At 42.2% G+C, this 26470-nt stretch overlaps 1 pseudogene; it reads left to right on the top strand.

Annotated features, from left to right (window-relative positions):
• Positions 1–3878: 3878 nt before the first annotated feature.
• On the top strand, positions 3879–26172 carry LOC144824268 (sal-like protein 4 pseudogene; annotated as a pseudogene).
• The last annotated feature ends 298 nt before the right edge of the window (positions 26173–26470 follow it).

Here is a 26470-nt window from a genome sequence, read left to right as displayed (position 1 = left end):
CTATCATCAACAATGTCCTATTTCTCTTGTCCATACTTCTGTATGTGCAGAATAGTCCCTGAAAAACTAGCGGTATGGTATGTGCTACTCTCATAATGGCTGCCGTGTAGGAGCTTCCTGTTGGAGCTCCAGGTTTTTGGGAACACCTTTTGGTGGATATCCCTTCACAAACCTAGCCAACACCGGCCTACCTCCTGTCTACACGTTGTGCAACTACTAGGCAACCTTACAGATCCTTTTCGGGATATATTGGACAGCAACTCACCTCTGTGGCAGCCTCGCATCCCGGAAAGCCTGATTCTAGAGCTGCTCACCTCGTGGCGCCTGGGTCCAGTGAACTGGACCTTTCATTGCCTGCATAACACTGGGTTGTATCATCTGGGAATCGTTCCGCTGTGAGGTCCGCTGGAGGATCATATGTTATGATCTGATTGCTGCTGTGTGTTGCGATCAGCATCAGAGATGGCGGCGGTCAATCTCAGCGCCTGAAGGGAGCCATCTTCGCCTGGACGGGATCGGTAAATGATCGCTACCCGTCCTTTTGCCCTGTCGCTGACTTTCTTCCGTTTTTTTGCCCCCACCGACTGACTCACTCCAAGCGCGGCAGGGAAGAGCCTACGCTGCCTGCGAAACACCGCGCGTCTCCCAAGCCCTGCCTCGGAGCTGTGCAGGAGGTGGGAGCAGCAGAGAAAAAAAAAGTTAGCGCACATCGCCTGGCTTACACGTGTCATCGGACCTCTATGTACCGCCTCATCTTGGCTCCAGAGTCGCGCAACCGGCATGAGCAGCCGGCAGTCGGATCGCGCCCCTTGCACTGCTTTCATCGATTCTCAGATATTGTCTGCCCACGCACCGTAACACTGCTGTTCTCTCTGAGATATTACTGAGGTGAGATATTATTTTGGGGAAGCGCTGTACAGTCTATTACTAAGGCCCTTGGAATAGATAGGAGCCTGAAAACGGGATGCCTGACCTTAGGATGACGCCTGCCCAAGACACATCATCACTGTAAAGAAACACGGAAACAGGACTGCTCTCTACAGTCTAACCTATTTGACTGCCCCCAAAATGGCGCCTGTTTTGAGAGCCTAACTATTCAAATGGGGCCTCTCTACCACACCATCCCTAATAGTAAAACAGGCCTGCCATCGAGGAGCCGGGCTGGTCCCATGTAATAAACATAAAAAGAGGACTGAAGAGAGGAGATGAGAGGATTGTTCACACAAATGAAAAGCTGACATAGTATGGAAAAAGCGGCGGCCATCTTAGAATGGTGTTAGGTCTAATGATAGACACCAGCAATTACCTGAATGCAGATAGGAGGAAACAGTGGAGACGTAGTGAAATCAAGAAATAAGAATATAAATGTTAAGATAAAGAAAACAAGGAAGTCAAGGAAGATAAGTGAGATCAAGAAGAGAGAGGGAAAATAATAATTATTAAATATAATGGTTATAAGCTTACAGTCATCAGGCTGCCACACCTTCATCATCTCATACCCCCCCCCCGAGTTATCTAAAAACGCTGCCAGGAATTACAAACACAGAATCCTTAAATCACATCCGGAGACACTGATATCAGATCCCTATTTCTCCCCAAGCAAGGGCAGTCTTTCAAATGACCTCATCTTCCACACAAAAAAGCGTGCACAGTGAGGAATACCTTCTACTCCTTGCTTCGAATCTCAAATACTAGGAAAACCCCTCATGCCATCAAATTGACGGTTATAGCCTCAGGCGTCTGCAAGGCGAATACTACCATATCCATATACAACAATGGCATCATTCTCATACAAGCCTCCGATAGTAACCTAGCTCTCATAGACGAGATCTTTCCTATTCTTAAAAGAGCAGCAAACAGCAAGAGAAATTCCCTACATGATTCAACTCCTTCCATTTTCTCAGAAGATATACAATCTTCACGACCTAATCCACTAACTACTCCAAGGAACCATACCCATCGCCTTACCCTCCTCAACGATTCCCACACGCCCCCTCCAACTGACCGTATCACACCAGGGACCACAGATATAGCTCGGACAGTCATAAACATAGATAATGAGCACCACACACCCTCTGATACCTACACGTCCCCCACTATTGTCTCAACCACACTAGGACCCCCGGACACTGTTAGGACAATCTCAGGCATCGACAAGATTCACCTCACCCCCAATGCTCCCCACGCGTACCTCTCAGCCTACTCTACCTCTCCAGGGCCCTCTGGCTCAATACGGACAGTCATAAGCAATGATAACGACTGCCATACTGATTTCCCTGACACTCCTACTACCCAACTAGCAGATGAGCCATCTGCTAAATCCCCCCCCCCGACCCGACAATGACTTTGATCTACGGCCAACTCCTAACACCACCGATGCCCTACCCATTCTCCCAAACTCTACATACAGTGCCCATACCCCCCACTAGCAGCACCCCCTCCCATGGCAGCTCCTCTTAAGATCATCCCCCACTCCGACCCACCTTCTACCCTCCCTGCTCATCCAACCCCATCAAAAACTAACAAAGATATCCCCACCCAATCCGATACTCAGCTCTCCACGCTAGCTGACTACAATGGAGGAACTACCAATACGGGGAGCACTGGCCCACACACCTAATTGGGTGCCCTAACCATGACTGGACCGCTCGATTCAACGAGCTAACCCTAGGCCTATCCCAACTCAAGGATGAGATGAAAAATCTATCTTCAATCACTAATGAACTCCTAAACTTTAATAAAGCCACTAGCACAGCGAACCAAACTAGACAGCACACCAGCAGTTACCTATCCACGACTCCACATCCAGTCACTATAACACAGAGTAAAATACCTTCCCATTATGACCCGGATCGTCCAATGAGATCTATGGATGGTCTATCTGACAATGACTTACACGACCTTCTCGCCTCATACACAAGTCATTCTGACAATAGCAAGTCCATAGACTGCACCATCCAAGCCATTCAACCCAACCCACACAGAGAACCCAATCACAACCACAGATCCATAATTAGGGAAAACCTCACAAAGGTCAATTTAACTCAATCAACCGTCACTCACCTGATTAGCAAATTAAAGTGTGCTTTAATCAACTGCAGATCGGCTAACAAACATGCTACGGTCATTTATGACCTAATTCTTGCAAATGACCTGGACATCATCATCCTCAGAGAGAGATGGCTAATGAGTTCCTCTGCTCCCATCCTGGACCTACTGGTCCCCCCGAGTCATGATATATTTCGCAGGGATAGAACAGGGAAGCCCGGAGGGGGGATTGCCTGCATCCATCGAAACACCACCACACTTAAACAATCAGACACCATCTCCCTATCCTCTTGTGAATATCTTTGCACCAACATCTCGGATGACAAGGGCATCATCTGCCAACTTCACATAATATACAACCCCCGGGTGACAATCCGAGGTTCATCGATGAGCTAATGGAAGTCATTACAGTCAATGCCAACTCACAAGTGCCACAGATCTTTCTGGGAGATTTCAATATCCATTGGAGCAATACCGGCGATCACGATGGAAGCAGCCTCAAATCCTTTCTGGCAGACCAGGAATTATCGCAATTATGTGACAGCCCAACCCATAACAAGGGGGAGACTTTAGACTTCATCATAGCTAAAAGAAACATCATATCACTAGAATCTATCTCCCCATGTGACTGGACTGATCATTACAATATCCTCTTCTCCATCAACAGCGAGGTAACGCCAAGACGAAACCAACCTACAAAAACTAAACAATGGAAAAGGAATATAAGGAATATCGATGCTACTGCCCTGATGTCCCAATGCAATTCCGCCCTGACACCATCAGCAGATCTGGCCGACGTCTAAGATCTCACGGATTTCTACAACACCACTATGCTTGAAATTCTGGATACCACAGCGCCCCTTCAAGAAAAAAATTTCTCCACCAAAATCTCCAAATCATGGTTCAATGAGAATCTTAACTCAGACCGACGCAAATTAAGGCTAGCTGAGCAAGCATGGAAAGCAACACCTTCCGTTGATCATCTACACCAACTTAGGGCACTGAGAAACACGTACAACAGAAAAATCACAAAAGCTAAAGCAGACTTCTTCAAAACTCAGCTGAACCAAGCCATAAACCGTCCTAAAATGTTATTTGAAATCGTAAAACAACAATCGTACAACTCTGCAAATGTAGTGGAGCTCAGCAACCCGGCTACCCCTAACTGCGACGCGCTGTCCAAATTCTTCCTAGAAAAGATTAGAACCATAGAAAATTACATTCAATCCAAGAAAGAACCACAACTATCTACTGACCAAGAAAAAATTCTCTACTCACAGATCAAGGACCTTTTCTACCTGCCGACCGGAGTACCAAAGAAAAATGCCAACTGGTACTCATTCTCGCCCATCACTGAACAAGAAATCAAAATGATAAAGTCCTCCATTCTACCTCTATGGGCAAAAATTGTCAACGCCTCTCTTAGGCGAGGTTCCATACTGGACTGTCTGAAAATAGGGCAGGTCACACCCATACTAAAGAAAGCCAACTCCCTCCCCACAGACCTCAACAACTATCGACCTATATCCAGCATCCCCACGCTGGCAAAGTTGATGGAAAAATGTGTACAAATTCAACTCTGCCACCACATCGAGAACTTCAACCTCCTAGATAATCACCAATCCGGTTTCCGTCAAGGTCACAGTACTGAATCAGCCCTCACAAACATAATGGATGACATCTTAAAAATGCTGGATCACAATGAATCGTGCCTATTGATACTTCTCAACCTATCCTCCGCCTTCGACACGGTTAAACACAACAATCTACTGTCTATACTGGAACAAAGGATGGGCCTAACCGGTCCAGTTTTACAATGGTTTACCTCCTTCCTAAGCAACAGAACCCAAAGAATCAAGCTGAAGCAATCATTCTCTCAACCTTCCTTGGTCACACTAGGAGTCCCACAGGGATCAGCTTTATCACCTATCCTCTTTAATCTTCTCATGGAACCCCTTGCTAATGCACTTAGCTCTGTAAACATTTTATATCATCTATACGCGGATGACACTCAACTTTATTTGAAAATCTCTTCACCAGAGGACTTCATCTCCCTCAACGCCATTCTTCATAATACCCAAAGTTGGCTCAATGGCAACCACCTCATGCTTAACACCAAAAAAACTGAGTTCCTCCTCATATCCCCTCCCAATCATGCACCCAACTTAGACTCATGGCTGAAGCATCTTACTTTCTTTGATTGTGCCCCTCACATCATTGACTCCGCAAAATCCCTGGGAATAACCATCGACAAACATTTAAATATGCAGGAACAAATCTACAATACCACCAAAGGAGCCAACTTTCAGCTGAGTATCTTATGGAAACTTAAACCCTTCCTCCCACAGTCTGATCTAAAAATGGCGGTCCAAGCACTAGTACTACCAAGACTGGACTACAGAAGTACCACTCTCTGCGGTCTTCCTAAATACAAACTAGCACCGCTCAGAGCTTCACTTAATGCGGCGGCCAGGCTGGTCTCCGGAATCAAAAGAAATAACCACATCACCCCGGCCCTTAAGGCTCTGAACTGGCCACCATACGAGTCGAGGATACAACTAAAGATCGCCTGCATGACACACAAAGCCTTACACAGCAACACTCCCAGCTATTTAGCACAAAAGCTAGAACGGTCGGGAGGTGGCAGACAAATGCGAAGTGCAAGCTCACTTCTCCTAAAACCTCAATCCTTCCACAAAAAGAGAACTGGATGCAGAGCTTTCTCTGGTATCGCACCGAAGATCTGGAACAACCTTCCCCCAGACTTACGTAGAATCCCTTCCTTTACCACCTTCAAAAAGGAAACGAAAATGTTTCTCATGAACAAATTGTCATCCTAAACCTATAACTCCTAGGAGCCTACCTGCCTTTGCTTGTATTCAAACAGTAATGTCTACCTCACCTATATTGTATTATATGCGATCCCCGATTGTTTGTATAACTTTTGATAATTATTTCCTGTAAAGCCCCCTGACAACCCCATAGACTCTGTCCGCACTCTGCCTCTGCTTTTAATCAAACAGCAATGTCTACCTCACTTGTATTGTAATATTTGCGATTCACGACTGTACGTATAACTTGTGATAATCGGGTACTGTAAAGCGCTCTGATACCCCCGTGGGTCATGTCCGCGCTATATAAAACTTTATAAATAAATAAAAATAAAATAAATATCAAATCAAAAAGACAACTACTAGCTTATTCTTGGTGGACATTGACATTTTGTTGTTGGAAATTGTCAAAGCGCTAACATTAAGAAGACTGGAATAGACAGCAAGGGCAACCCAGAGGACTGCACCGAGTGCCTCTAGAGCTAATGCTGGATCAGAGTTTTTTTTAACACCGTTTGCTGACTAGACAAGCTTAGCTACCTACACAGACCGACTCATAAATAATAGTAAATAGTAGTAGCACAGAGAGTGATGGTAGAGAGGCAAGATAAGAATGTAGAAACAGTCTACAAGAAGATCAAAGACTATTTTGTAAAAAATAGAGTTAGGGAAGTATAATTATATTAACAACATAACTACTTACTGGGGCCAGCAGAAGAGCCTGCAGTGGACCGTTCCTCCTGCCCACTCTGTTCCGCCGGAGTCTGGGGTGGTGCTGTCCTCTTGCCCCTGGGAGGTGCTGATGATTTCTTTGACCACAATCCTAAATTATCTCGGGGAAACAAATTAGCAAGAATTGCACTACATGTATTGACCTATCTGATCTGGTCAACTAGGAGGATACTAGTACAGTATTGCTGGATTTGCAGACCGTCTACTTGGAAAGTTATGTAAATCACTAACTAAACCAACAACAAAAAGGTTCTACAACGACTGCCAGCACTCAGCAGCACGTGACGTGACAGACACAGTCCGTCATCATGATTGCAGAGCACTAAAAAATGTAGTACTACTACTACTAATAACAAGTTATAATATACTCAGCCTGAACCTATCAATCCATCACTATCTCTTCTTCTTATTGGCAACAGGAGTACAAAGGAAGGACTAGACTTGGGTCTCAAGTCTCTCTAGCATTACGCATTTCTGTAAAGAACTACACTCATACATATTCAGGCCAAATGAGCACAAAGTTGCAAACAAGTAAGCATAGTAGCAACGCCACTGAGCAGGCAAGCACCTGCAATCACAGAAGCTATTTAAACGTTAATTTACCTGCAATGTAATCAAATTGGCAGCATTCTTGCTCTTCGGGAAAAACATATATTAGCAATATAACACAGAGCAGAAGAAAACAAAGTAGTTATTAAATAGCTACTCACCAAGGCCAGGGATCTCCACACCGAGCAGGTGGAGCAGGTCCTGCTCGCGGTCAAGGAGGTCTGACCACCGGTGCGTCGCTTGATGGTAGGTGCGCCGGACCCCTGACTCCCTCCGTATGGCCCGGCACACCTTTCCCCACAGCTGGCGACGATCCCGGAGGCCATACCCTGACGCGAGCCTGCCCCCTGCTGCCACGTTCTTGGGGAGGTGGCGCTGCACATAAAAGATCTCTGTGGCCACCTCCACCGTGCTGAATATCTCCCTGGCCAACACTTCCTCCCCCCTAACCGCCCGCAAGGGAGCTGGGGACGGGGTGCGGGACCCTTCCCCTTCTCCTTCCCGGCTCCCTTTGCCATGGTCCTGTACAGCAGAAAGAAAAAAAAGGAAAGAATAGGGAAAAAGTAAAGGAAAAAAAAGTTTTAAAAAGTAGCTTTAAAAGTAACGAAAAGTTGAAAAAACCACAAAATATAGATGTAGAAAAAAAGAGGGATAGACATAGAGTAGAAAAGATTAAAAAAAGTCCAAAGAAACAAAGGATTGCACAGATGAAAGGAGGATTAGAAAGCATGCACAGAACCATAGCAATGAATGAAAAACCAGTTGGGCGCTCCCATTGAGGACCGCGTGGGTAAGTTTGCGCGATATTTCCCCCGCGAGCACGCGAAAACGCCTGCGAACACGTAATTGTGCGCCGCATACGACGCGAGCATTCAACTAGCGCCCGGAAACGGACACACATCATGCAAACAAGATGGCCTCTCCCATACACGACCGCATGGGTAACTTCGCCATGCAAGCGGCCCGCCAAAACGCAAAAAGCCTCGCGAACACGCAGAAAACCAAAAATCCGCAAAGTCGCACGAATTCGCAGATTTTGCAGATTGCAAATTCGATTTTGCACGAATTCGCAGAACGCGAATTCGCAAATTTCGCCCATACTTAATCTCCAGGAATCTATCACACACCTAGGTTTAACAGAGCTATGGGACGTTCAGGTAAACCATCTAACATTCAAAAAAAGCATGACCAAGGCAACTTGTTTACTATCCGCAAAAGAGGACAAACATTGGCCAAACGATCGCACGGCTGGATGGTCTTACATACATACAAAAAGCTAAAATCCCTGTTCTACCTGAAAATGGGATTAAAAATTAACATCAAGGAAAAATTCCAAAGACTCCGACGGGGGGTCGGGCCCTTTAATCAATTTCTGCCGCCTTGGGAGAGAAAGGGGGAGTCCAGAAGTGTCGTTTATGCGGCAGCGTCGTTGAAGATGCAATCCATGGTATATGCATCTGTAACTAGTTAAAAGATATAAGGGTCACTCTGCTAAAGCCGGTGTTCAAACAGTACGGAGCCAGATCATGCAGACAAGCGTTAATGCTGTGCTTCAACCCCTAGCTGGTCCAGTTAAATTGCCGGCTAATTAAATTCCTCGAGATAACCGCAAAAAGAATGAAGCACCGGACAGAGGGGTAAAAAGACTATTCATTACAAGAACCGACTGGAACTTTACAAGAATAGGTACAGTCAAAATAATATTAACAGTAAACACGGCTAACGTGCAGAATGTTTTATTAATTGAGCTCTCTTTTAACGTGATGTAAAACCTTAAATATTTCATCAAAACCGTGAGAAATGTTATCTTTTGTATGCAATGGTTTTAATTCATCAAGCATAATAAAATAAACTTCAAACTAACATTGGCTGTGAACCATTGAAAGTAGAAGTTTTTCCAGCCATTCACTTTCCCTCCGCAGAGTAGCAAAGACATCTGATTGGCTAACATGTTCTAAGGAGGATCTTCCAGAGCTTAATGTTCATTGGTTGCGAACCATTGAAAGTAGAAGTGTTGCTAACTATTCCTTTCTCCTCCGCGGAGTAGAAGGGACATCTGATTGGCTGACGTGTTCTAAGGAGGAGCTTCCAGAGCTTAATGTTGACTGGTTGCGAACTTTTGTGAAAGTAGAAGTGTTGCCAGCCTTTAACTTCCCCTCCGCGAAGTAGGAGGGACATCTGATTGGCTGACCTGTTCCAAGGAGGACTTTCCCAAGCTTAATAATGATTGGCTGTAAACCATTGAAAGTAGAAGTGTTGTCAGCGATTCCTTCCCCCTCCGCGGAGTATTAGGGACATCTCATCGGGTAACGTGTTTCAAGCGGGACCTTCTCAAGCTTAATGTTCATTGGCTGTGAAGCATTAGAAGTAGAAGTGTTGGCAGCCATTCCCCCCTCCTCTGTGGAACAACATGGACATTTTGTAGGCTAAAGTGCTCCTAGCACAAGTTTGTTCCTTATTGGGTGGGAACGGTTCACTGTTGTCAGCCATTTTGTGACACACTTCAAAGGAGTACGGAGAAACAAAGTAGTGGAGTGGAGGGTAGGAACACTATTGCTTCTGTACAGTGGTCACAAGCTGGTGGACAGGGATTGTGAATGTAAAAATAGTTTTTTATATATTTTAAGGAGCATTTATATAATTGCCGTGGAATGTACAAATCACGGCGGAAAAAAACAGTGTCTTGCGGTCTTATTTTTATCAAGTTTAAGGGTGGGACACTTCCCAGGAGCACTATTTACTATTAATGTGGTGTTTACTTTTCTGATGGGGAGGTGTGGTTGCGCAGCCAAAATTTCAGTCTAGGTTTCAAACAGTTTTTATTGAGCAATTACGAATAAACTTTCTTCGGAAACTGACGCTGTATATATCAAAGGGGTGACAAATAAAAATGGAATTTCATAAAATGTCACTTAAGTGTGGACACACCCTTCTTTTTTCTGGTAAAGTTTGTAAAAGTGTTTCCCCATATTCTTGATAATATAAGAGGGCATGTGTTACTTTTAGATAAGTAGAAAAGAAGTGCGACAAGAAACACTCCTGCACTACATCATCTGAGGTCAGAAGAACAAGTAAAAAACTGTTAAATACAAATGACTTCATATTACATAGAAGTGTACGCATTATCATTTTTTGAAATATGTATTCTGTAGAATTCGGGACCGTTCTGTCGTAGTACATAGAGGTCACACACTGTTCCGCTAACAAATCACGTACTCTTTAAAGAATATATAGAACAGTACTATGATATTATACAGTACTGGTAATATATATTCGATAGGGAGAAGGTGTATAGGAACTGCAACTGAGAAAAATAGAAATTAGAAAATAACATTTAGACATGTAGGGTTAATCAAATGTTTAAAGTAAGAAAGTATGTATGAAAGCTATATTTTTTTAGACTGCAATTTCGTAAAATATGCTCACTGAAAAAATATCTGATCAAGTAAGTTATAAAGGTTAGTAAACTGTATTTCAGATGGTGCCAACACAGCTCCAATTCCTCTTCTGTAACAATATGACACTTCATTACAATATAAAAAGTGACACTGTTTTTACACAAAAAAGAAAAGGAAAATACAGTTATGAATACAACAGAAGATCACTAACTAAATACTTTCGAGCTGTGAATATTTTAGAGCTTGTTTTCTCCAGGACTTCGAAATGAATAATTTTCATGGCAACAGGTCAAATTCCTCTGAGCTCATAATGACTGTGAAAATTATAATATACATATTCACAGTATATGATCCCAAGGGGGAAACAGACTAACAAGCAGAAGCTGATGATGTTGCGTATACATCTTTACTCTTGGCGCCGACGGGTCATGAACTCCTCTGAGATAACAATGACTGACAATATTATACTATACATATTGACAGTATATGATCCCAAGGGGAAAACAGACTAACAACCAGAAGCGGGTGACGTTACTTATAAATCATTAGGGCTTGCCTCGATGGGTCACCAACACCTCCGAAGTGAAGTACAGTGTCAATATTATAATATACAAAGTCACAATATATGAGCTCAAAGGAGCCAGAAAAGGACCAATGTTTGCTGTTTTCCGTCTGTTTCTGAAAACAAGCTGCTGAAATTACAGAAAAACATCAAAAACAAGCAATAACACTTTTTCTTTAAATACAAATGTTTAAATATTAACAAATAGCTACGTATTATAAACATCTAGTATGCCATGTTCAAACAACTTACAACTCCGGAATATGTTTTGTTTCGGCAAAACAAGAATCTTACTGTAGAAAAGGGAACCTGCATCACAGAATGGACACAGGTTAATAAATTGTGAAAACGAAACTAATCAAACAACGGGTGTGGTTTATATACTTTTTGGTTATTGACTTGTTTATAGAAGGAAGATGTGGCTCCACCCATTTAGATGTCACGTTTTACAGTTCACACGTGCTCACGTTTTAACTGTTTAACTTGTGCACGTGTTGGGAAAAGTTACAAAATGTGAAGATGTAAAGGTTTTGATTTAGATCGTAACAAGTATAAGGTCCTTAAAATGTACATAGGTTGGCCAGCTTAAAAACTGTTTCCTGGCAAACCGTGTAATTCCCATTCTCATGACTAAAAACATCTAAATAGAAGACATAAAAAAATATTGTTCACAATATAAGAAAAAAAAATGTGTGCTAATATTTGTCATCATTAGGATGTTAAATTAAAAACAATGCAAGCAGTTGTAAAGCATACAGCTACTCCCGGAAAGGTGTGCAGGCGCTTGGGGGCGTCAGGAAGATTAAGCAAGGCATTTCCCACAGTGACATAGTGGTGGGCTAACATGCCGCTGGAGCCGGGAATCGAACTGTGTACGCTGCTGTTCGAAGTCAGGTATCATAGGTACTGCGTTACCCTTTTTCTACAGTTATATGTTAATTACTGCTAATTAAGCTATAAACATTGTTAAATTATAAGTAGGGCTCCCTGTTTTCCGTTTTTACTGATTTTCACAGATGAATACAGACGGAAAACTATTCATTTTCCTGTCTGTATATATTTTAAAATGTGGATAAAAACAGAAATTGGATTATTTTTAGAGTGATTCTAAATGCTATCAATCATGACTACCAGGCAAATAGCTCTGTCATTCTAATAGTAAGAGAGTTAAAACAATTAAAGAATTTTAGTAACGAGCCTTAAACAGCAATATGTATACTTGATTACGAAAATAATGTACATTTTAATATCAAGGTTGTGCATATTTTATCATCTGAGTGTGTTTATAAGACTGAAAACGGTCAGTCCTTCAGGCATGAGTGCATATTTATCAGAAAAATAAATGTGGAAATATACTTATTTCAGATTAATTTTTTCACAAAACCCAATATATATATGGGTAAATACAGATACAATTATTTAAAGAAATATGGATAAATACAGATGGAAATGCTCCAAAAATAAATACCATAAATCCGGGAGGCAATTATTAGTTATAAAAGACTACTGTTACAGTTAGTTTTTTACTACAAAAATTATACAAGTCTTTTTAGGATTTACATAAAAAACATTATAGGTTTTAGGGACATTGTAGGTAGAAATTAGCATTTAAAAAACCTTTGAAATTCACTGGAAAAAACACAGGTTTCATTGGCATTATAGTTAGCTGAACTTTTCACTCGTACAAAACCATAGAAATTCCACCAAGATGATGAGGATATGTCGACTTACACAAATATCGAGTTGGAAATATCGTGCCACAGAAATATCAACAGCAAGAATCAGTCCCTCAAATTAAGCAAGATAATTGCGAAGTATACAGTGGCTAAAAAAGCCCATCTGTGTATTGCATTTATGGATTTAACAGCCGCCTTTAACTGTGTGGCTCACTCTAAGCTCTGGGTTATAAAGGAGGATATGAGAATAGAGATATAGATAATAAGCTTCATTCGAGAGATGCACGCTTATGCTCTGGCTTGCGTACGTTATGGGAAAAAGGGGGAACACACAAGATATTTTAATATTACTCGTGGTGTGAGACAGGGCTGTGTACTCGCCACTTTCTTATTTGCTTTATACACCAAAGTGGTGGGTTCTGCCTTATCAGATTCTACCCCAGATGTTTCCCTCATAAATTCTTCCCCTGTTCCAATACTCCACTATGCAGAAGATACAGTGCTCCTTGAACGGACTAGCAGAGCACTGCAAGGAATCATAGAGGAGTATGGAAAAATTATATGAATAACTTGGACATGAAGATAAACCTAAACAAGTCACTTGTACTTGTTGTGGGCATGAAATTAACAAAATATCCAACTCTCTCTATTGAAGGTCGTGTTTCAGAGATTCTGTTCTCCTCCTTCATGGGCCAATGCGAGCATTCGATTCACATTTTACAGCAACCCAAAGTCCCTGCGTGCTGTTTAATTATTCTTTCATTAGCCTCCGGTGTGCATTTTCTTTTTCATTTTACGATAGTTCCTTTGCACGCTGGTCCTTGTAGTTCACTATTTATCATTTTCACCCTCCAGTGGGCTCCAATGCTCACATACCTTCATGGATACTTTCAAAGCCCTCCATTAAGCCCCCGGATGGGACTCTGCATGGCTGATGAATCAACCTGCCTATCTCAGGAATTAATTTTCTCCCGTCAGGGCCCCTATTAATTTAGGGGTGATGCGTACCTCCTGTGACCTGGAACCGCCGCAAATAAATCATCCAAAAGTTTGCCCATAAACTTGGAGCTGCACTCCCAGGTAGGTTTAGGAAACATCTGTTATTTGAAAAAAGACAGGCAGCTACGCATCCCGTTAGGAAGTCCTTTGGCCTACGCGTTTCAGAGATTCATTTCTCCTTCTTCATGGGCCAATGTGAGCATTCGATTAACATTTTACAGTAACCCAAAGTCCCTGCGTGCTGTTAAATTATTCTTTCATTAGCCTCCGGTGTGCATTTATTTTTTTCATTTCACAATAGTTCCTTTGCACGATCATCCTTGTAGTTCACCCTTTATAATTTTGACCCTCCAGTGGGCTCCAATGCTCACATTCCTTTAAGGACACTTTCAAAGCCCTCCATTAAGCCCCCGGATGGGACTCTGCCTGGCTGATTAATTAACCTGCCTCGCCATCTCAGGAATGAGTTTTCACCCGTCAGGGCCCCTATAAATTTAGGGGTGGTGCGTACCTCCTGCGACCTTGAACCGCTGCAAATAAATCATCCAAAAGTTTGCACAGAAACTTGGAGCCACACTCCCAGGTAGGTTTAGGAAACATCCTTTATCTGAAAAAATACAGGCAGCTTCGCATCCCGTAAGGAAGTCCTTTGGCCTATGCGTTTCAGAGATTCCTTTCTCCTTCTTCATGGGTCAATGCAAGCATTTGATTAGCATGTTACAGCAACCCAAAGTCCCTGCGTACTGTTGAAATATTCTTTCATTAGCCTCCGGTGTGCATTTCGTCTTTTCATTTTACGATAGTTCCTTTGCAAGCTGGTCCTTGTAGTTCACCTTTTATAATTTTCACCCTCCAATGGGCTCCAATGCTCACATTCCTTCAAGGACACGTTCAAAGCCCTCCATTAAGCCCTCGGATAGGACTCTGCCTGGCTGATGAATTAACCTGCCTTGCCATCTCAAGAATGAGTTTTCACCCGTCAGGGCCCCTATTAATTATGGGGTGGTGCGTACCTCCTGTAACCTGGAACCCCCAGAAATAAATCATCCAAAAGTTTGCCCAGAAACTTGGAGCTGCACTCTCAGGTAGGTTTAGGAAACATCCTTTATTTGAAAAAAGAGGCAGCTTCGCATCCCGTAAGGAAGTCCTTTGGCCTACGCATTTCACAGATTCCTTTCTCCTTCTTCATGGGCCAATGCAATCATTTGATTAACATTTTACAGCAACCCAAAGTCCCTGCGTGCAGTTTAATTATTCTTTCATTAGCCTCCGGTATGCATTTCTTCTTTTCATTTTACAATAGTTCCTTTGCACGCTGGTCCTTGTAGTTCCATTTTTATAATTTTCACCCTCCAGTGGGCTCCAATGCTCACATACTTTCAAGGACACTTTCAAAGCACTCCATTAAGAACCCGGATGGGACTCTGCCTGGCTGATTAACTAACCTGCCTCATCACTTATTCAAATAGAAACAAACGCATATTTACTCTCTGATACAATCACTGATACAAACACACACTCATCCATACAGCCACTCTCACAATCACTGACACTCACGTGTAGTCATTTATATACTCCAACCCTCACATACACTGCCTTTTACATATGTAGTTACTTGGACATGTATCACTGAGACATCCATTCTGTCACCAACACACCGATACACACACTCACCCACCCATACAGCTGTTTGCACATGCACTCTTGAACCCATACACCCAGTGAATCAACCACTCACACATCTATGCACAGAGTCACACATCTCCCACCCACCCACACACACACTGAGGCACCCAATCAGATACTCAGGCAACCAATCAATAGCCCATATAGATTCTCATGTAAGCTACTGACTAACCCATGCAGCAGCTTACACAACAACAGACAGAATGATACAGACATTCACACAGTTTAGTCACTAACCCATGCATTCAGTAAGACACGTTTAATCACTCCCCTATAGAATCTGTCACGCACCTACAAAATCCTCCATCTGTACACTTATACACCCACTCATTTTCAATACACCTTGGCATATATCTATATAAAAGATATTTAAACTTTACAGAAACACTCAGTCATTGGATGATGTCATCAAGTCATCAGTGATGTCATTTGAGATATCATCAGTCATGTCATTAGTGATGTCACTGACCATGTCCTGAATGATGTAATACATGACGTCATCAGAAGTGCATAGCTGAACTAACTATAATGGTGGAATTTCTCTGGTTTTTACGAGTGAAATGTCCAACTAACTATGACGTTCCTGAAACCTATGGTTTTTTCAGTGAATATATATATATACTGAAAAAAACATAGGTTTCACACACTTTATAGTTAGGAATTAGCATTTAAAAAACCTTTGAAATTCACTGAAAAAACCATAGGTTTCACACATGTTATAGTTAGCTGGACATTTCACTCATACAAAACCATTGAAATCCCCCCGTTATAGTTAGTTCAGCTAACTATAACTTGCACGCCCGCAATGCACTGCTGATGATGTGACATATTACATCACTCATGACATGGTAAGTGACATCATTCATGACATCACTGATGACATCTCAAATGACATCACTGATGACATCACTGATGACATCATCCTTGTGAAAGAGTGGCAGACCTCCTCTCAGCGTAATGAGTCCATTGAGTTACTCACACACATACTCACACATGCAAATAACCTATCAAACATCCATTTATTTGCATATACAGCAATACACACACCACTTCATTTACTTTTACAGAAACGTACACATACATCTCTTAAAAAATTCACTTATAGAAACACATACTTATTTATACAGAAACTCTCCCAATCTCTCACTCTCACATATAATCACTTATATACATCAATACTCACATATAGTACATTAAAACATATGTAGTTACTCATAGACACTATTGAGACAGTCATTCACTCACTAACACCCATACACACACTCATCCACCCATACAGTCCGGCACACATGCTGTCTTCAAAACACATACAAACAGTGAGTCAGTCATTCATGCATCTATGCGCTGAGTAATACCCCCACCGAACCATACAGACACTCATACTGATACTCAAAAAACCAACTAATAACCCAGATAGACACTCATGTAGCTACTCACCAACCAATGCAGCCACTTATTAGACAAAGTGAGACACTGATACAGATATTTAGATATTTAAATATTACTCGCCAATACATGTATTCACTAAGATACACTTAATAAGTCAGTTATACAATCATTTTAACAAAAATACATTCATTTAGACACTTATTTACCCATTTATTCTTCCATCGACCTTTAGATATACATATATAAAAAATATTTATTTTTCAGAAAGACACACATTCACTTGATGATGTCATCAGTAATGTCATCAGTGATGTCATTTGACATGTCATCAGTGATGTCATGAGTGATGTCACTGACCATGTTATTAGTGATGTAATATGTGACTTCATCAGCAGTGCACTGCGGGCGCGCAAGTTATAGTTAGCTGAACTAACTATAACAGGGGAATTTTAATGGTTTTGTATGAGTGAAATGGCCAGCTAACTATAACATGTGTGAAACCTATGGTTTTTTGAGTGAATTTCAAATGTTTTTTAAATGCTAATTCCTAACTATGACGTGTGTGAAACCTATGGTTTTTTCAGTGAATTTCAAAGGTTTTTGAAATGCTAATTCCTAAATATAACATGTGTGAAACCTATGTTTTTTTCAGTGAATTACAAAGGTTTTGTTAATGATAATTTTTAAATGTATTAATTAATATATTTCTTTCTTTTTATACTAATTTCCTACATTTTTATTATAATTATTTATAGTTATTTAATTTGTTTAAGTTATATTTCATATTCTTAATGTAAAATATTAACAAAACAAAATTAAAAATTAGTTTTTTGTAATAATTTTTTCAATATATTAAAATTTAATTTTATATATTTAGTTTTTCATTTTTTGGGGGGTAATCATACGGTATGCGTACGGTAATCACACCATACTTTGTACTGGTAATCGTGCTCTGCGCGTACCGGCGCATACGTTACGACCACGTTTTGACGTTACGCGTCACAACAACGCTTCCGTGTGACGTCATGTACAGCGCCAAGTACGCATACGGCATGAAAGTTTTTAATTGTTGAAAATATAGGTTTTTTTACTTTTAATAAGCGTATATTACTTTTAAAAGCAATTACGGAAATCACGTCCGTACGCCATCCGTACGCGTTCCGTAAGCACACCGTAAGCGTACGCAAAGCCATGTGACTTTAAAACTACAGATTTGATTGGTTCATAAGACTTCCTATCCCAACTGTTGAAAGACCCCACCCATTTTAATCATTCTTCTTTGACTTTATCAGGAGAACCATCTCTTCTGTGGAGTTCCAGTCACTTTAGAACCAAACTTCAGTATGGCTGCACTTGTGGAGTCCTCTTCCGAGCACTCTTCAGAGGAGGAATTTATTCCAGAGCAACCTCAGCAAAAAAGGAAAGAGGCTGTGATATGGACATTTTTCACCTTCCCTGAACATCAAACAAAGGTCAATGCCCCAAAAGTTACATGTAAATTATGTGACACAACTCTTTTCAGGGGCGACCCCAGCAAAAAATATTCCTTTGGAACAGCGAGCATGGTGCGCCATGTGAAAACTCTGCACCCTAATAATTACGCAAGAGCTTGCACAGAAAGGCTGCGGGACAACCCTCCACCTCCTGTTCCCAGCACATCTACTGCACCACCACCTAAAGCAAGCAGTCCGCACCCAAATATCGAACCTGATTTTGCGGATCTCGTCATACATTGCAAATTTTGTAATGAGCTTTTGTGTTATGGTGAACAATTGATTGACTTGATTATCCGGAGGAAACGGGAGCACCGTTGTTCACGTCGTTAATTTTTTTTGTTGATTGATTTGTTCCTGTTGGACACTTTTTGGGTTGCAGTTTCATTTTTTCCGTTAAAAAAAAAAGCTGGTAAAAAACTCCCCAAATAATACAAAACTTCAAAAAACACAAAAAAACATTTCTTTTCAGAACTACCTTCTCTGGTCAGAAAAAAAGCTATATTTCCATGATAGGATGTAAAACTTTGTTCGAATGAATGGTTAGTGCATAAATGAATGAATGAATACATTAGTGGTGTATGGTGAATGTGAAAGTGTAGAACTATAAGGAAGTGCTACAGAGTAAATCTATAAGGTGTTTACTTATAGTATACTGTAGTACTTCCGAAGCACTTGAATGTAACATATGTGTATAAATATGTTACAAGTATATGCTTCCCTTTGCACTGCTGGTGAAACTGCCTGGGTGAATTTGTAAGTGTTAGGGGCAGATTTACAACCTCCTTGTGCCTCTTTTACACCGCCATTGCATCACTTTTCTGATGCAGCGATGGTGAAAAAGATGTGCCATGGTGTGTGGTATTTACAATGTGACGCATCTGGGAGGTGCGTCACATTGTAAATTCCTGTACCAGGAGGAGACATTCCTACACGGGCGGGGGGGCGTTCCGGCACAGGAACACCTCCTAAAAGTGGCTGAGTAAAATCTACAAGATTTCACTTTGTCACTTTTGAGCTCATGCTGCGTCAAAACCCTGCACTTGCTTGAAGCAGGCGTAAGCATTGACACAGCATTCTGAGCACAGGGCCCCCAGAGCATTGCTGGAGATGCTTTGCACTTGCAACGCAACTCAAGCAATGTGTCGCCTTCATGGCACAGATAAATCACATATCTGTGCGGTTTTTGCCCCATGGTGCACCGCATTGTAAATACGGCACATCCATGGTGGTGGTGTCACAGTGTACAATAACTGGCATATCCCTGGGGATGTGCCAGTTATTGTACATCTGCCTATTAGTGTTTAAATGTAGTGAACGGATTACTACACACTGATGAATGAGTCACTACAAAAATATAACAGCAGTGACAGAGTGTTTGGTGGAAGTGTAAGGATACAGACTGGGGAATTGAAGGTATAAAAGGCAAGTTTGCAGGTGCATTGAAGACTGAAAGCATAGTCTAAAGGGGTTGGTAGCAGTCCATGGCCTAAGGCCTACTTTGTTCCATGAGTACTTGGGTACTGACTGGATGATTACAGTTCTGCAAGGAGAGTGCCTGACTAAATTTACAAGCCCTTCAGTTTTAGCACAGTGCATAGATAAGGACATACTGCTGAATGGCTCCGTACAATACTAAATCAGCAATGACAGAGTATTTGCTGGAAGCGTAAGGATACACATTGGGGAATTGAAGGTAGAAAAGACAAGTTTGCAGGTGCATGGAAGACTGCATGCATAGTCTATAGAGGTTTGAAGCAGTCCATGCCCTAAGGCCTACTTTGCTTCATGAATACTTGGGTACTGACTGGATGATTACAATTCTGCAAGGAGAGTGCCTAACTAAATTTATAAGAGCTTCAGTTTTAGCACAGTGCATAGATAAGGATATTCTGCGGAATGGCTCAGTACAATACTGAATCAGCAATGACAGAGTATTTGCTGGAATTGTAAGGATACAGACTGGGGAATTGAAGGTATAAAACACAATTTTGCAGGTGCATAGAAGACTGCAAGCATAGTCTATAGGGGTTTAAACAGTCCGTGGCCTAAGGCTTACTTTGCTCCATGACTACCAGGGTACTGACTGGATGATTACAGTTCTGCAAGGAGAATGCCTGACTGAATTTTTAACTCCTTCAGTTTTAGCACAGTGCATAGATACGCATATGCTGCTGAATGGCTCAGTACAATACTGAATCAGCAGTATCAGAGTGTTTAGTGGAACTGTAAGGATACAGCCTGGGCAATTGAAGGTTTAAAAACAACTTTGCAGGGGCATAAAAGAGTGCATGCATAGTCTATAGGGGTTTGAAGCAGTCCATGGCATAACGCCTACTTTGCTGCATGAGTACTTAGGTACTGACTGAATGATTACAGTTCTGAAAGGAGAGTGTCGAGCTGCATGTATAACTGCTTCACTTTTAGCACAGTGTATAGATAAGCACATACTACTGTGTGGCTCACTACAATAGTGAAACAGCTGTGGCAGAGTGTTTGAAAGGAGTGTAAGGATACAGACTGGGAAATTGAAGGTATAAAACACAAGTTTGCAGGTGCATAGAAGACTACACGCATAGTCTACAGGGGTTTAAACAGTCCATGGCCTAAGACTTACTTTGCTCCATGACTACTAGGGTACTGACTGGATGATTACAGTTCTGCAAGGAGAGTGCCTGACTGAATTTATAACACCTTCAGTTTAAGCACAGTGCATAGATAAGCATATACTGCTGAATGGCTCAGTACAATACTGAATACAGACTGGGCAATTGAAGGTTTAAAAGACAAGTCTGCAGGTGCATAGAACACTACATGCATAGTATATAGGGGTTTGAAGTAGTCCATGCCCTAGGGCCTACTTTACTGTATGAGTACTTCGGTACTGACTGAATAATTGCACTTCTGCAAGGAGGGTGTCTAGCTGAACGTATAACTGCTTCACTTTTAGTACAGTGCATAGATAAGCACATACTGCTGAATATTTCACTACAATACTGAAAAAGCAGTATCAGAGTGTTTAGTGGAACTGTAAGGATACAGACTGGGCAATTGAAGGTTTCAAAGACAACTTTGCAGGGGCATAGAAGAGTGCATGCATAATCTATAAGGGTTCAAAGCAGTCCATGCCGTAACGCCTACTTTGCTGCATGAGTACTTAGGTACTGACTGAATGATTACAGTTCTGCAAGGAGAGTGTCGAGCTGAATGTATAACTGCTTCACTTTTAGCACAGTGTATAGATAAGCACACACTGCTGTATGGCTCACTACAATACTGAAACAGCAGTGGCAGAGTGTTTGGAGGAAGTGTAAGGATACACACTGGGCAATTGAAGGTTTAAAAGACAAGTTTTCAAGTGCTTAGAAGAGTACATGCATACTGTATTTGTTTGAAGCAGTCCATGCCCTGAGACCTACTTTGCATACTATGAATCAATAGAATAATGTAAAGAATGTATAAGTGAATCTATAAGTGCTTTACTTTTACTACAGTGAATGCATTAGTAGATATTACTCAAACCATTATTATAAAACAATAAATGTATTCTTCTAACATCTCATAATTTAACAGAGCTTCTAAAAGAGGTTCATCAGGTATTTCATTGACATCATTTTCCTGGTTAACAATTTCGGAATGTATATGTTCGAAAAAATCGATATAATCTAATGCTTCCACAAAATTAGTATCTAAGCTTTCGTCTAGGAAATCACAGCTCATATCTGCAACACTAATTTCTTGTTCTTCACTCTCACTACTTGTGAGAGGTACGTTTAGTTCTTCTATCAAACTGTTGGTAATTTCCAAGTTTGCATGTGCATAGAAGACTGCATGCATAGTATATAGGGGTTTCAAGTAGTCCATGCCCTAAGGCCAACTTTGCTCTATGAGTACTTGGGTACTGACTCAATGATTACAGTTCTGCAAGGAGAATGCCTGACTGAATTTATAACACCTTCAGTTTTAGCACAGTGCATATATAAGAATATAATGCTGAATGGCTCAGTGCAATACTGATTCAGCAGTGGCAGAATGTTTGGAGGAAGTGTAAGGATACAGACTGGGCAATTGAAGGTTTAAAAGACGAGTTTGCACGTGCATACAACACTACATGCATGGGGCGACTTCCCAACTCGTGGTATCTGCGGCTGTGAGCCTGGGCAGTGCTGCTGCTGGGGGGCAGCTCCTGATGCGGCTGGAAGCATCATGTCCAGGCGCAAACAGGCCAAGCCGCAGCACCTGAACTTCGAGGCACCGGAGCCGGCCGCTGGGGGTGAACCAAATGAGAGCAGACCAGACAGAGATTGCACAATGAGCACTAAGAGGTGCAGAATGGAAGAGAATCACACCTGTGAGAGGTGTTTTGCTGAGTTCTTTGCTCTATCCCAGTTCATTCAGCATAAGAAAAGTTGTACCAAGACCCCACCTGTGCTGATCCCGAATTACCACGAAGAAGCGCTGTGCACTGAGGGTCTCCCCGAATCGTCTCCTAGTCATTTGCCTAATGGTATGAACAGTCCAGGTGCAAGTGACCTCCAGCTTGAGCGGTCCAATTTGGCTGTGGCGAATGTGAAAGAAGAATCTTCCCCCCGTCCGATCTCATTGGAAGGGAACGCGTATCGGAATGTGTCGCCACCATTGCACCAGTCTCCACCTGCTCTCAGCCACATGCCAAAACCAAAGGTGCTGAACACTAATGTTAGTTTGCAGACTATAAAAGGCACAAAGGTGCGGTTAATCAGCATACAGCAGATGCAATTTCAGCATCCACATTGAGCCTTAATGCAATTCCTCTGATCCGTGAACAACTTGTGTGCCTGCAGCAGCAGCAACTTCAACAGATTCAGCTGACGGAGCAAATTTGCATCCAAATTGCAATGATGGCCCCTCATGCCTTACACCCATCTGTTTCAGCTGCTTCTGATCCACTGAAAGCATTGGGTGCTCACCTGTCTCAGCAGCTGTCTGCTGCAGTTGCTCTTATGGGTCAGAAAGCTGGTAACCAAAGCCTATCACTGTAAGCCTTAAGACAGATAAAAGTGCCAGTTACGAGCACAAGTGTGCCACCTCTTAATACAAGGCCTGCTGGACTTCCTTCATCCTTGTTCAAGCAAGAGTCTAATAGAACTTTCCAAAGTAGTGTTTCAAGATGTCCAAACCCTTTGCTACCTCAGTCACCAAGCTCTGTTCTCTCTCAAAATCCACTTACATCAATTCCCTCCACAATAGACTCTTCACAAAAAGGAAAGCCTCCAAACATAAGTGTGTCTGACCAGAAACCAAATACAGAAAAATCATTTTTTAGGCATAAATGCAAGTTTTGTGGAAAAGTTTTTGGCAATGATAGTGCTCTACAAATACACCTTCGTTCTCATACTGGTGAAAGACCTTTCAAGTGTAATATTTGCGGCAATCGTTTTACAACTAAAGGAAACCTTAAAGTTCATTTTCAGCGTCACCGAGACAAATATCCCTATATTAGAATGAATCCGTACCCAGTACCTGAGCATCTTGATAATGTTCCTACCCCCAATGGCATACCTTATGGAATGTCTGTGCCCATGGATGAATCCAATGTCATTGCAGATATTAAGCCTATGTTAACTCCTCTGCCCATTGGTTTGAATCTTTCCCAGAATGCTCCACTCATAGCAGGCATGAAGGATTCTTTGGGTGGTTCTCTCTCGAACAATGTGGTGTCCAGACCATCTTCTGGCAGTGAAGGTGGGTCATCCTCTGGTGCAGCCAGTAATCATTCCTCAACCGAGCAGCAGAACTTTAATCCACCCCAAGCTAATGGCTTTTTTGGTGGATTTAATATAAATGACCAAGCATCTGAGACATCAAAGCTGCAGCAACTTGTTGAGAACATTGACCGATCAACAAGAGATCCTAATGAATGTGTGATTTGCCACAGAGTGCTTAGTTGTCAAAGTTCTCTTAAAATGCATTACCGTATTCACACCGGAGAACGGCCCTTTAAGTGCAAACTCTGTGGTCGGGCTTTTTCAACCAAAGGAAATCTCAAAACACTTTATGGTGTTCACCGTGCAAATACCCCTTTAAAAATGCAACATTCTTGCCCAATTTGCCAGAAAAAATTAATTCACAAATGCAGTAGTTCTACAACAGCATATCGGCATGCACATGGGTGGACAAATTACCAATACTCCTCTCCCAGAAGGGGCTAGTGAAAATACAGACTGTGATCGTTCTCTCTCTAGTGAGAAGAATGTAGATCTAAATAACAGTTTCACTGATGACCACATGGAAGAGCTTGATTAAGATGATCCTAACTTTCCAGATGCTCAAAGTCGTACTTTGAAGCCTCCAAGCCCAAATAGTGAGTCTCGCACACAAACCCCTCCAGGGGTTTTGTCTAGTATAGCAGAGCTACAGCAACAAATAAACATTGTGAATTCATCCTTGAACTTACTAAGACAAAACAGTGCCAAATATAGTGGGATTGGGTCACCAGATAGTGATGGCATGACAAATGATTCGTTATCTTTTGAGGGAGATCAAGAGTTTCAAAATGGCCGAAGTCCAACTGCATTGGACTCTACATCATTTCCTGCGCCTTCACCCCCCAACAACCACCATGGAAGCATGACTTCCAAAACAGCTGTATTTAATGGGCACAAATTTGAGGTTGGTTTACCTGCCCAGTTGAGTTCTGAAAGTCGCTCTCTGGACCGGCCCCTGGGGAACTCTCTGGACCGGCCCCTGGGGAACTCTCTGGAACGGCCCCTGGGGAACTCTCTGGACCGGCCCCTGGGGAACTCTCTGGACCGGCCCCTGGGGAACTCTCTAGACCGGCCCCTGGGGAACTCTCTGGACCGCCCCCTGGGGAACTCTCTGGACCATCCCTCAGACTGCCCTGTGGATTGCCACATGGACTCTTCTATGGAAAACCACATGGATAACTCGATGGACGATTCAATCGATAACTCAATGTATCCAGATGGTGAAGGCGCATTGGATCTTACTTCTGCCAATGTCAGCAAGAGGGCCATAAAAGAAGAACCAGGATTGTATTTCTCAAATGGAGACTATGGGAGGAGTAGTGCTCTGGGCTTCTTTCCTCAAGTTCCACCAGCACTCATAAAATTGGAACCCTCGTCTGATCGTCTGTATAGTGATTGTTCTAGCTCGAATAGCCAGCCAGCGAATTCTTCCTGCTTGTCACCACTACTGGTGCCCCCACGTCGATCAGCTAAACAACTCCTCTGCAATACATGTGGGAAGAACTTTTCTTCTGTAAGTGCTCTTCCGATTCACGAGAGAACTCATACTGGTGAGAAGCCATTTGCCAGCACCATATGTGGGAGAGCTTTTACCACTAAAGGAAACCTAAAGGTTCACGTTGGAACCCACATGTGGAATAATTCAGCTAGAAGAGGTCGAAGGCTTTCCCTCGACAACACTGTACCTGTTCTGGGGAATCAAACCAGAGTGCCGGAAATTTTTCCCAAGGACCTGGCACCTCCTTCCATGAGCATCGACCCAGAAGTGTGGAATCAGTATGCTGCGGTTTTGACCAGTGGTTTGGCAATGAAGACAAATGAGATCTCTGTTATCCAGGGCGGCGGAATACCCACCCTGCCGGTCAGCATTGGAGGTGGTTCAGTCATGAGCAGTGCCTCTGTCACGATGGATGGCTCTCAGTCTGGCATGAGCCATACCAGTAGCTTGAGCCACAATAGGATGAGCCACACACTATCTGAAATGGACAAGGTTGGAGTTGACAACTTGTCTAAGCGGCAGTTCCCATGGTTTATGGAGGAAACTAACTTTGCCGTTAGTTAAGATCATGCGGCCGGAGGCTTGAACCAATTCCTATACATGTGTGTAAATATGTATATATTTTGAAGGAATTTAAGCTCCGACATATTTTCTATTGCTGTGTACAAACATTTGTGGTTGTATTTGTAGAGTGGGCCGGAGTACAATCACAAAGATGCGGGTCTTGCAAAGGCTGTCTTGTGACTTATGACTTGAAGTTCTGTAATTTCCAAAGGTTAAACCTGTTTACCTCTTCGTTGTATGGAGTCTTTATATTTTTGATGGAACTACTACCAGAGGCTTTGGGCAAAGCCTGTATTTC

The sequence above is a fragment of the Lissotriton helveticus genome, chromosome 3_1 (assembly GCF_964261635.1).
Source record: "Lissotriton helveticus chromosome 3_1, aLisHel1.1, whole genome shotgun sequence".
Taxonomy (NCBI): Eukaryota; Metazoa; Chordata; class Amphibia; order Caudata; family Salamandridae; genus Lissotriton; species Lissotriton helveticus.
This window is presented reverse-complemented; position numbering and strand designations above follow the sequence as displayed.